This window comes from Pteropus alecto, unplaced genomic scaffold (assembly GCF_000325575.1).
Source record: "Pteropus alecto unplaced genomic scaffold, ASM32557v1 scaffold3, whole genome shotgun sequence".
Classification (NCBI taxonomy): Eukaryota; Metazoa; Chordata; class Mammalia; order Chiroptera; family Pteropodidae; genus Pteropus; species Pteropus alecto.
In genome coordinates, this window is record NW_006442484.1 from 48,686,993 (window position 1) to 48,702,588 (window position 15,596).

The window sequence follows — 15,596 nt, forward strand, 5'->3', positions numbered from 1 at the left end:
CTATAAAATTTCTTCAGAGGATTCTGGTAAATCTGAAGCAAGATAACATACATAAAGTGACAAGAATAACTGTTTTGCACATAACTTAATACTTAATAAATGTTAACTACATCTTGTTATGAATGTACTTTTAAGAATGGGGTGAAAAAAATCCCCAACCTAAAGCCCTTCTTTTTTTTGTTGTTTTGTTTTGTTTTAGGCGAGGCAACCCTTGGTTGACCTCACAGATTGCAAGGACCTTGTCAGCTTACAATCTCTTATTTTTTATTTTTTACACCTACTTCACCTGGTCTTCCTAGGTGGTCTCCCATCCAAGTACTAACCAGGCCCAACCCTGCTTAGCTTCTGAGATCAGACAGGATCAGTCTTGTTCAGGGTGGCATGGCTATAGACCTAAAGTCCTTCTTATAATAATAATTATTCCAATAAATGATTACTTATCTCTATGATATGACCTCTGAGATTGATCTTAAGTGATATTCCTTTTTTATCTTATAAAAAATTTAAAGCATAAACAAAAGTAGAAAGATTAGTATAGTTCATCCTCAGTTTTGATAAATATTATCTTGTGCTGCATCTGCCATTTCTCCACTCCACAAATTAGTTTGAAGCAAATTCCAGAAATAGTATCATTTCACCCATAAGTATTTCGGTATCTCTAAAAGATGTGGATTAAAACAAACAAACAAACAAAAAAAACAGTACTGGTGTCATATGTCAATACTGTTAATAATTCTTGATATCATCAAATATCTACTCAGCATTCATATTTCCCCAACTGTCATATGCATGTTTGTTTTTTTAATCTAACAGTTTGTTGGATCAGGATTTGAATAAGGCCCCTACACCACAGTTGGTTGATATGCCTTTTAAGACTATTTTACTCTACAATTCCCCTTCATGTTTTTTTTTTTTTTTTTATTTCAATTTATTTGCTGCAGAAACCAAGGTGTTGGTATGTTAGAGCTCTCCACAGTCTAGACTTTGCTGATTGCATCCCTCTGGTGTATTTTAATGCATTCTTCTGGTTTTCTTTTCTTTCTGAAAACTGGTAATCAGATCTAGAGGCCTGATCAAATTGAGGTCTAATCTTTATCATGAGTAAAGCCTCAGATTATACTGTGGACTTCCATCAGGAAGCACACGATGCCTTTTCGTCTCCCTTTTTGTGACTTTGGCAGCTGCTTGGTGGGAATTACCTGGATCCGTTACTGCAAAATGGAAATATTCTATCATTCATTCTTCATTTATTAACTAGTACAGTCCTACAAAAAAAGACTCTCATCAATTCTTGATCTCCTGAAAAGCCTGGAAAATTGCTTTATTTCTTTCCTGTATTTTTTTCAAAATACTGAGTTTGATTTGCTAGCAACCTGCACAGGTGACCATTAAGAGGTCTATTTTTTTTCTTTTTTTTTTTGGTATCATTATAAACTTGTATGTTTGAACATATCTGATGTGTTTTAATCTTTTACAGATATTACTCTATCGATGATCAAATTATTCCTTGCTTTGTAAGAGCCCATTCAATTTAATTCCTGAGTCCTCTTGACACAAATCTAGTAGTCTTTAGTTCCTCACTTTCCATATCATCTTTCATTTCCTGATAATCATTTCTCCAAGGACCCTAGATCCTTTTAGGTGGAAATGGCATTTAGATACCACAGTCTGGGGGCTAGGGCTGTTCATCGTTATGCAATTAGTCATTCTTTCTAAGCCTTTTCAGTGTACAGAACTAGAAAATACTTTTTAAAAAATGCATCACAGGTTCATACTGATATTGTAATTCAAATTCAAGACTACAAGGTTTCTATTAACCCCGTTCATCTTCACTGATATTCATCTTTATCTTCCTTCTCCAGTGTCTTAAATTCCCATCCTCAAGGACACCAACATAATTACTCATCAGTTTTATCTCACAATACTAGTCTCAGGATCCCAATATGATTACTACCCCCAACAACACATTTACAGTAAATAATTTCAACTCTGCTTGTGTTACTTTTGTTCTTAGGGTGTATACCCCTAAGCAGGGATAGTCAAATTACTGTGATTTAAAGTTTTAAGAAGTTATTTTCTATATGGTTATGCCACCAATTTATTACATAAGTTACTTGTTTCATTTTCCTTTTAACTTTTAGGGATTGCTTTTTACGTTTAATGTTTTAAATAATTACTTTAAACACATTGCTCCAAATCATATCTGCAAAAAAGATGTATTCGAGGAAATCTAACTTATCTACTTATTCCACCTTCCCCTATAAGAATATTTTATATTTAATAATTTATTCATTCTACTTAATGCAAATACACCTCCTTCTTATAGAAATGATAATGGTAGTATAATAATGATAAAGATTATCCATCTTTATTTCACTCAATAGTTCTTGCATCATTTAACTTTCCTCAGTTATTATACTGAACTAATTGTTTATGCTAGTTATAATATAAAGATTATCAGATATTATTGTCACACACGTGAAATTCAGCAATGTAGTCTAATAAAAAAGGCATCCCATTTCATGTTTAAATACCAACTAATGATTTGTTTTAAAAGCACATCTTTTGACTCCCTTAGCCCATTTCATCCACTTTTTGGGATCAAAAGATACAAATCTCCAGTCATAAAAACATGAGGGGATGTACGGCATGGTGACTATAGGTAATAATACTGTATTGCATATTTTAAAGTTGCTAAGAGAATAGATCTTAAATATTCTCATCATAAGAAAAAAAATTTTGCAACTATGTATGGTGACAGATGTTAACTAGACTTATTGTGGTGATCATTTTGCAATACAGCTGAAAATCCAGGTATAACTTTTGATTCCTCCAAAACTTACAGTCATCCCTCAGTATCTCATGGGAGATTGGTTCCAGGACCCCCCTCAGAGAGCAAAATCTGCAGATGCTCAAGTTTCTTATATAAAATAGCGTAGAACAATGCATGCAGTTGGCCCTCTGCATCTGTGAATTCCCGACCTCAGATGGAAAAAAAACTGTTTCTGATCTGCAGTTGGTTAAATTTACGAACGTGAAACCTGGACATATGGAGGGCCTACTATATATTTACTGAAAAAAAAAGTGTTGTTCAAAGGTCAACTGTATTTACAAATATTGAATCACTATGTTGTACAACTGACACTAATATAAATGTTATGTCAATTACACCTCAATGAGGAAAAAAACAGCGCACCTTTCACCCTCATTTAAGGTACCAGTGTGAAAGGGAACACTCATAAAGCTATTTCTCTTAAAAGCTGGCTGTTTCTGTTAGAGCCAGTGCTGTATTTCCTTACACGAAAATCTGTCAAAAATTAGTATATGAATTCTCTTATCCACTTTGAGGATTTGTAAGAGCAAATATCCCATTAACTAAAATCTTTTAAAGAGTTCTAGAATGCATGTAAGTTATTTTTTTTTTTTTACCAGTTTCCTTATTTACAAAAATTGGATAATGGAAAACTCTGGAGTCAGAAGAACTGAATAAAATTCTTAGCTGAGCAGCTAATTAGTTGGATGACTTTAGGTAAGTCATTTCAACTCTTAGAACTAGAATTTTCCCATCAGTCACATGGAGATAATACTACCAATGCCAGAATGTTGCTGTGAGAAAGAAATAATTATTTGATTGCAGCTTATAAACTCATAATACTCTGCAAATGCAAAGCATAATAAACAGGGAATTAAATGGCTGGTTTGATAAAATCCAATCTTAAAGCTTTAATTTGTTTGTTTAAAATGATGGAAACATCTGACTGTGAATGAGAGCTTTACAATCATCCAAACTGATGTCTGAAAACTGACTTTTGCCTGAACATAACTTGGTTATAAATATCTCTCTTTGGATTTGACATTCAATTCTGAGATAAATCGAACATGCTTCAGAATTTTAATCTGACATCCAAGAGCTAAAACTCTAAAAGCAGATAAAACATTTTGAAAAAAAAAGGCAAACTGTTAATCTCAAGTAACTTTTAATTCCAAATCTGATTATTCAATATAGAAAACTCATCTTCAGATTTTTGAAAATTCATCTCCAAAGCTTTTACATAATCTAAGTTGGAAAAGAAATGGATCTATATTTTATGTTAAGGAAAAATAAAACACTAAAATTAATCCCTTTTCTTCCTAAAACTTTTTTAAAAGACATAAACTTCATTAGACTATACTACTTAATGTTTTAAATATGATTCAGCAGATGATGAACAAGAATAAATAAGAGATTTAAGACACTGCATTAAAAATCAACTATGTTCACGGCGACATTTTTTGACTGTTACAAATCATATCCAGTGAAATTATTCTTTCTGCTGATGAACTCTGAGCATGGTTCCTGTTTATAATTATAGTCGAAGAAATCTACCTCCTTGTTTTTAAGCAGGAATCTGCTTTAGGGAGTGCACACTGAAAGGTTATACCTAAGTTTGCACGTAAAAATAAATACTATATATACATTTTTTAGCTCTAAACTTCACAGTTACACATTATTTCCTTCTTTCCACTTAAATCCTGCATGCTGCCAACAGTTATACATATAAACCACCAATCCAGTCATGAGTAGCTCACTGGGAGAGGGAAGGTAGAAAAGTTTAGTTATAAAAATTTTCATACACTTGCAAAAATAGCAAAAATAAGTCAATGAGCCTCCACATAGCCATCACCCAGATTTAATATCAAGAACTTATTACATTTACATCGTTGAGCTTCACAGAAGCCTTTTAAAGTAAATCTCAGACTTTAGGCACATGTCAGCATACATCTCTAAAAAGGATGGACATTTTCTTACATAACTACAAAGTCAAATCCACCATAACAAAATTGCCAATGATTTCTTGATTTCATCTGTTACCCAGTTATTGCCATTGCTTCAAAATAGTCATCTTAGAGTTGGTATGTTCGAATTAGGATACAAATAAAGTCTACACATTATATTTGGTCGTTAACGTCTCGAAAATCTATTTTAATCCGTAAACCTACCTTCTTTACTTTCCTCCATGCTACTGAAGGGAGAAATCCTCCCTTTCTTTTAAATACACATTTCTTAAGTGACTATTTCTTTCTTGTTAGGTGCTTTTGCATTTATCACCTAATTTAATCTTTAAATCCTCAGGATATAATGTGGTAGACATAGGTATCTGTGTACCGAAATTTGGGCTCTGTCTCCTGTGGTATGGATATGTTACCGAGAAGTAGCTGCCAAAAGCGGCCTTACCAAGGAATGATCATCTGAGCCAGGAGGATCAAGGTTGATCTAAAGCATTTCTCAGTAACAAATGACCAGTAACTCCACCTCATCTACTAATGTGCTCCCCTGCAAGGTGATCTGTGGGCATATTTGTTGATAGACTTACCCTCATGAGACAAAATTCTTTACTCCCTTCTCTGCTAATACATTATGTCATATTTCTATTATATTGTAGACATATCTGTATTCAACCCACTACATAATAAATCCCAACAGGAAAGATATTATGCCTTATTCGACTTTGAATCTCCAGGGCTTAGCACAGTGCCTAGCATTTAACAATTTGTGGAATAAAAAAAAAAAAAAAAATGAAATGAATCAATTACGTATCCCACTTTTAGAATATGTTTAAGAGGCAGGTATATCATTCATCTGAGAGGAAGCCCTCTAATGCATCCACAACAGAATCCTAACACTAAAGAGGAAACAAAGCATGGAAAGTGGTGACACAAAATTACAGAGCATGTGAGGAAAAAGGAATGGTGGGCAGGAGGAAAGAGTCTAAGGGAAAATTTTATACTTTTAAGTAAGAAATTTCTCTGAAATACTAAAACATAAAACAAACCACACTGTAGGTAAGAAGATGTCATGGATCTATCACTTTGTTTTTGTACAAGAGCATCTCTGACTCACTTGTGGTGAAGTCATTTTTCAGTATTACCAGGGTTAAGATAACACAATTTAAATCAATGTTGAACAATCTTTATTGTTTAGAATGTCGAACCAAAAATCCCTTACACTTTAGCTTAAGCACATTTCTTTTCCTCCATCATGAGGTGAGCAGCTGGCTGCCATGCTAAGCAGAGCTCTTTATATACTCTGAGACCCTCCAAATATGCACTGCTTATTCCAATCCTTAAAATATGCAGCTTTCTTCACACCCTTCCTTATGCATCCTGTTGGGAATGTTCCTTTATGTAATTTATCATTTTAAATCATCCATTTTTTCTGCTACATTCCTTAACTTCACCTCTCTCAAGGCCCCGTCTGTTAATGTCTCTAGTTCCATTTACTACATTAAATCTTTCACCTTTCAGATTGGCATTCTGCTTTCTATACCTTAACAGAGTGTGTTTTAGATAATAATTTACCTTATATTTCATTCCTTGTTTTGAAGAGTCCAATGATAAATTTAAAACAGTCCCAATCAGAATCAGGAAACCAAATTTAAAACAGTCTCCATATGTCTTGGGATGATTTGCCTTCCTGGAGATATGTTGATGAATTTTCAGCACAAATTAAACCTTACAGAATCATTCCTCAAGTATTTCTACAAGGGTTCAATAGTGTGTTCCACCATCATGTCACCCTCTGATACTTTAGGATAGTAGAACTAGTTTGACGGTTGAATGATATAGGTTCAAACAACTCTGTTCTCGACATGCAAATCTGAGGATCATGTCTGGGAGGTGAAGTGAGAGGAAAAGGCCAGCAAGTATTCTTAATGATATGACACTGCTTATTAGAAGGTTTGTTATTCTGCTTTAATTTACTGCTACCCAAAAGGTTTGACAGATAAACCTACTGGTAAAATAGAGCTAATATAAAAATGTCTTCTTAAGCCTTTGGAAATAACAGTAAATGATAACAACAATAATACAATAGCACTACCCTTTTATAGAACTATGTGCTGGTACTGTTGTAAATACATTACATGTACTAATTCATTCAATTTTTAGAATACTCTTGTAAGGGAAACATTTTTATCATTCTTATGTTACAGACGAAGAAACTGAGGCCCAGATTGCTTGAGTAACTTGCCCAAAGTCATGCATGATTTGGCTGGGATTTAAATCCAGGGCATCTGGCTCCACAGTCTGTGTCATTAATCCAAAACTTATATTGTAAATAGTTCAGAATATTCATCTTTGTGACATAGGAAATATATCTGCTAAGGTAATACATACTTAGCAAATATGCACATTTCCAAAATAATGTTTCATCTTACTCAACAAAAAAAAATAGAAAAAATAATCAACATGGTATCAATATGGCTTCAAAGCAGTTATTCTTCCCATCCATTGTGAGTGATAAACTGAGAACATTTTTACTAGCGTATATATATTTCTGCCTAATATTTGAACAAAGATATCTCTAAATCTAAGTAAACAAAATTCTCAATAAAAACATTAGCTGTTTATATGAAATTATTTTAATAACACAAATAATATTTAGACAAATGCTTTGTTCTAATGAATAGAACAGCTGAGAGGTAGAAGCATAAATCTTATAAAATTCTGTTTATAAACTGTACGTGATATTTTGCACATTATCATCATTGGCCAGGACCAATATACTTATTCAAAATCTCTATGAATAGAAATATTGATCAGCAAATACCAATTTTTCACCATTTATTGAGTGCAAAGCCCTAGGCGAGATCCTATAAAAGACAGTCCTAATGTGAAGGGTGACAAAGCAGCCGATAAGAACTAAACATCCATGTTAGTTGGGCTCTTCTAATTTTAAGAATAGAAGTCACTCTGGTTCTGCCACATAATAGGGGTTGACTATAGGCTATATTTAGAAAAATAAGAACATAAGTGTTTTCACCATATAATTGGAATTCACAGAAACTCAAGAACCATTCAACTCGGACTTAGAGAGACAGAAGTGAGTTCAAGAGTGGAAGGTCATCTGGGATTCAAATAAGCTGTACCAACTAGGTTACCAACATGTGTCTGCTTATCCCTACTCTGCTTATTACCATCTCTGTTTCTGTCATCAAACAGAAACTGTTTCTGTGTCCAGTGGCTTCCATCTCTCTGTGTATTCCATTAAAAGACTTCCAAAGAGAGAATCTGATCCGGTTTTTTCACCATCTTTGCTGGGCTGAGCTTTCCCATCAAGACTACCTTCGCCATTACCAGAAAATATATCTAAGATGAGAGAAGTCTTTGTTACTTGATGTAGACCTCCTGAAACCATGGAGCCACTATCAACATCTGAGGGACTTCTAGACTCAATTGCTCCCTAGAAATCTGGACCAGTATTAAAAATACAGCAATTTGAATACCTGTGAGAGCTATCTAGTTTCTTACTTAGAGCCCAATTTCCTTAATATGACATATAGAATCTGTGGGAGGCAGCATATAATATGGTATACACATGTTTTTATAAACCTATAGAAGCCTAAATCATACAGTGGTTGAAAGAGTAATCTCTAAAAATATTACTTGTATTCAACTTTAGCTCTGACATTTCCAAAGTGGGTGACCATGTGCCAATTACTCGACCTATCTGTACCTCAGTTTCCTTATCTGGAAAATTGAGGTAACAGTAGCCCCTACTTCATAAGGTTGTTATAAGGATAAAAGAAACAATTTATTCAACGAGATACAAGATGTGCCTGGCACACAGCGAATACCTGATGAATTTTAGTTATTATTTTCTTATTACTTCTAACACACATTATCAATTTTATCCCTTATAACTTCACACACAAAAGTTCTATCCAAACATATTATGTTCATGTTTCTATTGATACCCGTTGCCTGGGTCTTCCTCCCCTAATTCCTCTGGTGAAGCCTTCCTCATCCCTCCAACTTCGGCATAAATTTCTTTTCTGAGCAATTTCCTCCCTGGTTGATAATATCCAGAGGGGGCCTCCAACAGTTCCTCTGGCCCTGTATGCTCATGCAACTCCTCACATCTGGGTGGGCAATTCCATGTCCTCCCATTGAATCTGGGCTGGCCTTGGGTTAGCTTGGACCACAGAACATAGTGGAAGGATGTTCTGGGACTCTTAAACCTAGGATTTAACTTCCTGATCTGGGAATCCAGTCATCATGCTATGAGAAGCCCATGCCACATGCAGATGTTACATAGGAGAGAACCTAGTTGAGCCAGTTGACGGCCCCAGCTTAGCTCCTAGTTGATGCCAGAGCCAACCCTCAACCATGTGAATGAGCCACCCTGGATGGTCCAGCCCAGTCAAGCCTCAGATAACTGTACCCCTAGGCATCACCATGTACCAAGATGAGCTTAGTCAGCCTATAGAAACATAAGAGATAATAAAATAATAAAATTATAGGCTTGAAATAATAATAAAATAGCTTCAGGTCACTATGTTTTCATTGTTTCATTAAAGCAATAATACAGATTGTTTATTACAGCAATACCAAAACATTGCTCATGAAACTCCTGGATAGAATAAGTATTTCTTGGGCTAAGCTCTCATAATTCTATTCTGTGATTTAACAGACTGTATTGTAATTATTTATTATTTATGTCCATCTCCTCTCCTGAGAGCCTCAAGATTAGTAACTATGGACTTAAGGGGAAAATATTTTTCAGAATAAATTTCAAGAAAAGTAGCAGAATTTACAATATCTAGAACAAAGGTGTAACCAACTAGAAAAACTCAGAAATCACCCTTAGCCTGTCATTTGGAAATCTCTAATCTTTCATAGATTTGTAATAAGTTATAGGAAAAGTAAGATTTATTATCCCCAAACAATAATCAGATGATTTAATATTATAATTTCTATCTAGAACTCTATTACCACCTTCTCCTGATAATTGAGAGAGAAAATAAAAACAAATGAAATAGAGTAGCTAAAGTTAGCCAATATTGTTTTTCTTGTTTATTTTTTTTAGAAAAGAACAAGGAGCAGTAACTTGTTTTTATTATATAGCACAATTTTTTGGAAGCAAAATAATAAAGTGGTTATAAATATGGACTCTGTAGTCAGGCAGCTTGGGTTTTAATTTCAATTTCACAGACTGGGTTTGATTTCCACTGACACATTTGTGTGGCAAGTCACTTAACCTGTCTGTGCCTCAGTCTTCTGAATGATAAAATGGAGATAATGAAAGTACCTACTGCATAGGGCCCTATTAAAGATTAAATGAGTCAATATATGTAAAGCACATAGAATGGTGCCTGACATTCAGTAAGACTGCTGGTTAGCTGCTGCTGCTATTCTTCCTGCTATTCTTCCTGCTCCTTCCTACTCCTCCTACGACTATTATAAAGACATAGTAATGAAGATAGTGTCATTTTAGATCATGAATAGATGAAAGGGTCACTGGTACTAGATAGTAAATAGTGCTTGACAGTTAGCTCTCTAAATTATGCTAGACACAAAAATAAACTCCAAAAAGAATTTTGTTTATAAAACACAAAAACTTCATAACATTTTTTTGAAATGTAGGAGAATGGCATTAATAGATTGGTTTGAGGGTAGAGGACTTAAACCAGATATTAAAAGGATAAACCACTAAGGAAATGATTATTAAATCTGCTGACATGAAGGACAGATAAAGAGCTTACCAGAGAGAAAAAAAAAAAGGAGTTCATCACCACCAAGCCGGTATTATAGGAAATGTTGGAGGGACTTCTTTAAAAAGAAAAAAATATGTATCAAAAGTCTAAATAAAGTATGGCAATAACTACATATCTATCAACAAGTACTTCAAATGAAAAAGAATTTAATGCTCCAATCAAAAGAAAGGGTGGCTGAAAGGATCGGAAAACAAGACTCTTATATACGCTGCCTATGAGAGACTCATTTCAGATTAAAAGACACACAGAGACTAATAGTAATAGGGTGGAAAAAGTTACTTCGTGATGAAGCTAGAGGGTAAGGCGCTGAGTGGAATAAGTCAGACAGAGGAAGACAAATGTCATATGATTGCACATATATGTGGAATCTAAAGAACGAAAGGAACAAACAAACATAAAACAGAAACTCAGAGATACAGAGAACATTTTGAGGGTTACCAGATGGGAGGGGAGTTGGAGGGATCTGTAAAAAAGAGGGAAGAGATTAAGTACAAATTGGTAGTTACAAAATATTCATGGAGATAGAAAGTATAGCATAAGAAATATGGTCAATAATTTTGTAATACCTATCTATATACAGTGTCAACAGGACACTAGATTTATTGAGCTGATCACTCTGTGAGTTATATAGATGTTTGATCACTATGTTGTACACCAGAAACTAATATAATATTGTATGCCAACTATAACTGAAAAATAAAAAATATTAATAACAAATAAAAAATCTGACAACAATAATTTTTTAAATTCTGTACAAATGAACAAAGAATACCATAAACAAATTTAAACAAGCCACAGACTAAGAAAAAGAAATTCGTTAGAATTAGTGTCCAAAATATATAAAGAACTCCTATTAATAAATAATAAACAGCAAATTACCAATAAGAAATGAGCAAGATGATCAACAAGCTTGCATAAGGGAAATGTAAATGGCTAATAACTATTAATAAAGCTTTAATTAAAAATAGAATATTACATGGTTGGTAATTGGTTCTTATCCTTTGCCTGGACCCCGAGCTAAAAGCTATCTTCTGAATAGGAAGAGGAGGATGTAGATAAATCAGGGAGATGGAGAAAAGACTAGGTCCCCAAATCTCTAGAATTTTTCCATCCCAATCTTTCCAAATCAGGCTGACTAGAGCCATCAACCTTTTAATAATGTAACTTGACATTTTATGTAATTGAACTTTTTGAATCCCACTTACTATGTTTTAGTGATGCTTTATAACAACAATATCAGAGTAAAGGCTGGATATGGTTGTATGAGATTCTCACATATTAACTCAGAAGAACCCCATGAGGTAAGTATGATTATTATTTACCTCCTAACAAACATAAAACAGAAACAAACTCATAGATACAGAGAACATTTTAAGGGTTACCATTTTGTTAATGGTAACAAAATGGTTGACAAGCCCAAGTTCACCCAGAAGAGTCAGAATTCAAATCCATTATCTGTTTCCAACATCAGCTCTTAACCATATGCTATTATTGCTTCTAAACATATGACATATGAAAAGATGTTCAGTCTCACTAATAATCAGGGAAATGCAAACTTGCAACATACCATTTCACACTACAAGCAGAATGGCAAACATTGTCCGACAACAATGAACACAGAATATGGAGCAATGGCAATCTGTTATCTTCCAAATGGCTTAAAAATTGGTACAGACATTTTCATGGGCATTTGCTAATTTTAACTAAAATGGAACATATGGATTCTCCATGCTGCAACAGTTTCACTTCTAGATATATACAGTAGAGAAAATATTTGCAAAGGAAATAGGTAGAGAAATGTACATTTCAACCATATTCGTAATAGTAGATATATGTTAATAATATGCCTATAAATAAAAAATGATATAAATTTGATATAGTAATAAAATGAAAAACTATTCAGCAGTTGATATGAATAAACTGAAACTGCTAGCTTCATAATATATGAATTCTAAAACGAGAGTATCAAATTAAACAGTAAGTTGAAGGATGATGCAGTTATCTATCATTCATATAAAGTTAAACAATGTGAAAAAATATCACATGTATTTGATAATATATAAGTGTATAGTGAAGTACACAATCATGAATGGAAATGATAAATACTAAATTTCAGGGAATGAGGCAAAAACACTCAGGAGCTTGTAACTGTATCTGTAATGCAGTGCTGGCTTAAAGAACTTAATCAAAGCAAATACATCGAAATTTAATAAATGGGTGGCAGGTTCATGGTGGTAGGCTAGTTTGTATATTTGTCTCTACATTTAAAGTACCTCACAATAAAAATATAAATACAAATAAAATGTGGCATAACAGAGAACATGCCAAAAACAAGTAACAAAAGAGGCAATTTACATGCTTCATCAAAGTCCTTTTCTGAGAAACACATTGCTTTTTCCATGGGAGCATCTGTTGCTCTGGGTCCTTAAATTTGGTGGGTCCTGCTTCTATTTGGAGATTTAACAAAATAGTTTTTATTGCTGAAAAGTAAGAAGAATCCCAAAACACATAATTAACAGTAAAATAAAATTAATGACAAAATGTTTATAAAAATATCAGCAATACATTTGTCTTCACCTTGCTAAATATGCCACAGAACAGAAAACACAGGTGAAATATGAAAATAAAAAATGTTTTCCCACTTTTTTATAGAGCATTTGTAGTCTCTCTTTGCAAAAGAGAAAACATTCAGGGGTAACGATTTCAAATCAGGTAGATAACTGTTAAGCTATAATTAATGCCTCTAGAATATCAAAAGGTAAAAGCTCAAAGACAAAAAAAGTCACTTTGTATTCGACTATGAGTTAGTCCATTGGCCCATTAATTTGTGCATTCCTATCTCACCATCTAAAGTCTAGGATAAACAGTAATCTAGTTAAAAATTATGAAATTCAGGTATAGGGAAGGACAGATCAAAAAGTATAACAATATTTCAGAAAAACTCTTTTCTATCTTTGTTATTTCTTGACATCAAGGTATCCCATTTCCTTTATAGCATACTCAAATTTATGTCTTCATGTTCATGTGCAAACACAGGAATACCACACTTAACCAGAGTCATTAAAGTGGCAATCTAAATTACATGAAATATGGTCAAGGTAAGAAATAGACATAAAATGCTCAAGAACACGCAAAATACAAAACACAGATTTTAATCAGTCTTATTTTACATGGAATGCTAAAAAATTTAATCATATGATATCCCAGACCACTACAGGTGGGAGTTGTCTAAAAAGCCATAGATATAACATCTAGAAGTATCAATAAAGAATGATGTAGGAAAAAAAAGGAAAAAAAAGAAATCTGTCACAGGAATTTTAAAACCTAATAATTAAGAGTCACAACATGAGCAAAGAATTCATCATCTCTGAATAACTCAAGAATGCTACAGTATTTATGATGATTCACAGTCATGGTTTTCAAAAAAAAATACATGAAATTTTCAAAAAAAAATACATGAAATTTTTTTGGCACACATTAATGAAGAAATCTGGGGATATTTACAGCTCCTGGTTCTAAAATTCATCTGGAAAAACAAATATGTAAGAGTGTTCTGAACAAAAGAGTGCTCTGATTTGCCCAATCAGCATTAAGACACAATATAATGAAATAATAATTTAAAAAGTGAGATAATGCCACAAGAACAGGCATCCAGACTAATGGAACAGAACTGCTTCCAAATAAATAATAGGAAATAGAAGTTAGTGATCTTTGATAAGGCAAGCATCAGTAATCAATAAATAATTAATAAATGGCACTGACACACTTGGCCAACTATTTGGAATAGCGGCTATTCTCACTTCAAACAAAATATTGAATAAATTTCATACAGGAAAATCATAAAAAACACTTCAAAAAAAGGTAACTTTATTTAATGGAGTAAGGACTATAAGTAGTATAAAGAAAAATTACTTAAAAAAAGAAAGAAGAGTTTTTCAAAATGTAAATACCTTTATTTTTATAATTATAAAGGTAATATATGGGAATTGCAGAAATCTTAAAATGCATGGAAAAATTGATAAGACAGCTTGTTGATTTTCTTCACCATCCAGGGAAATTTTTTTTTACATTTTAGAGAATATTGTTTATTTTTTTAGTATGCATATATATCAGTTTTTCTTTTCTATTATTGCATAAATTAGATCATAGTTGCTTTGTAATTTAAAGTTTTAAATTTTATATTAAGCATATTTTTTTCATTTTGTCAACAGATACTGATATACACTGTCTTCATCTGATGACAATATATCTTATTCCATTAAAAGGAAACCTTTGGAATTAAACAAATGAAAACGAACAATGACTTTTTTCAACTACATGGCTTCAAAATCTGATTTTGAAAGTCTTTGTTTTCTTCTAATTTTAATAGTTTAGAAAACTCCTTAGATTAGACTTTGGCTCAGTAGGGTCACTCGTGTACTAAAAAATGACAGAGAGCAAAGCACATTTATGTATTTCCAAATATTATTTCTAGGCATTTATTTTACTTTCTTTGAAAACAAGTGAAGTTAAGTTTTTTAATGTTTATTAGTCATTGGTATTTTTATTTTTCTATGTTATCCCTTCATGTTCTTTGATCAAGTGCCTACCTGAAATTTTTTAAAGAGATCTCTTCTATAATATTTTTAAAAATTAAGTTTCCACATATGTTATAAATCATTTTCCCTGCTTGTCCTCTTATTTTACCTTTGTTAATTCTCTGCCGTGTGGAAGGTTCCAAATTAATTACATTTTCTAATATTTACCCTGTGAATGGAAATTGCCAAGGCGGAGTCATTCATGTCAAGGGAACTAAAATGGAGCCAGAAGGCCATAAAGAAGCTTGCTAATGTACATTCCACTCATGAACTTTTGCACTTTTAAGCCAACTATGTATCCACATCTTGAACTTCACTGCCTCTTTACCATGGCAACCTGGCCATCTGCATTCCTCATCTTGGAAGAAGCCAATCTATTTCACCAGCCAGTATTCTACATTTACATAGAGGACATAAATGGGAACTGTTCTTGCAGTTTTTGTCTCTTTGTTTGCAAAATGGACCTAACCAGCCCGTTAACCTA

At 33.1% G+C, this 15,596-nt stretch overlaps 1 pseudogene; it reads right to left on the reverse strand.

Moving 5' to 3' along the window:
* Nucleotides 1–274: 274 nt before the first annotated feature.
* Nucleotides 275–393, reverse strand: LOC112470578 (annotated as a pseudogene).
* Between the last annotated feature and the right edge of the window lie 15,203 nt (nucleotides 394–15,596).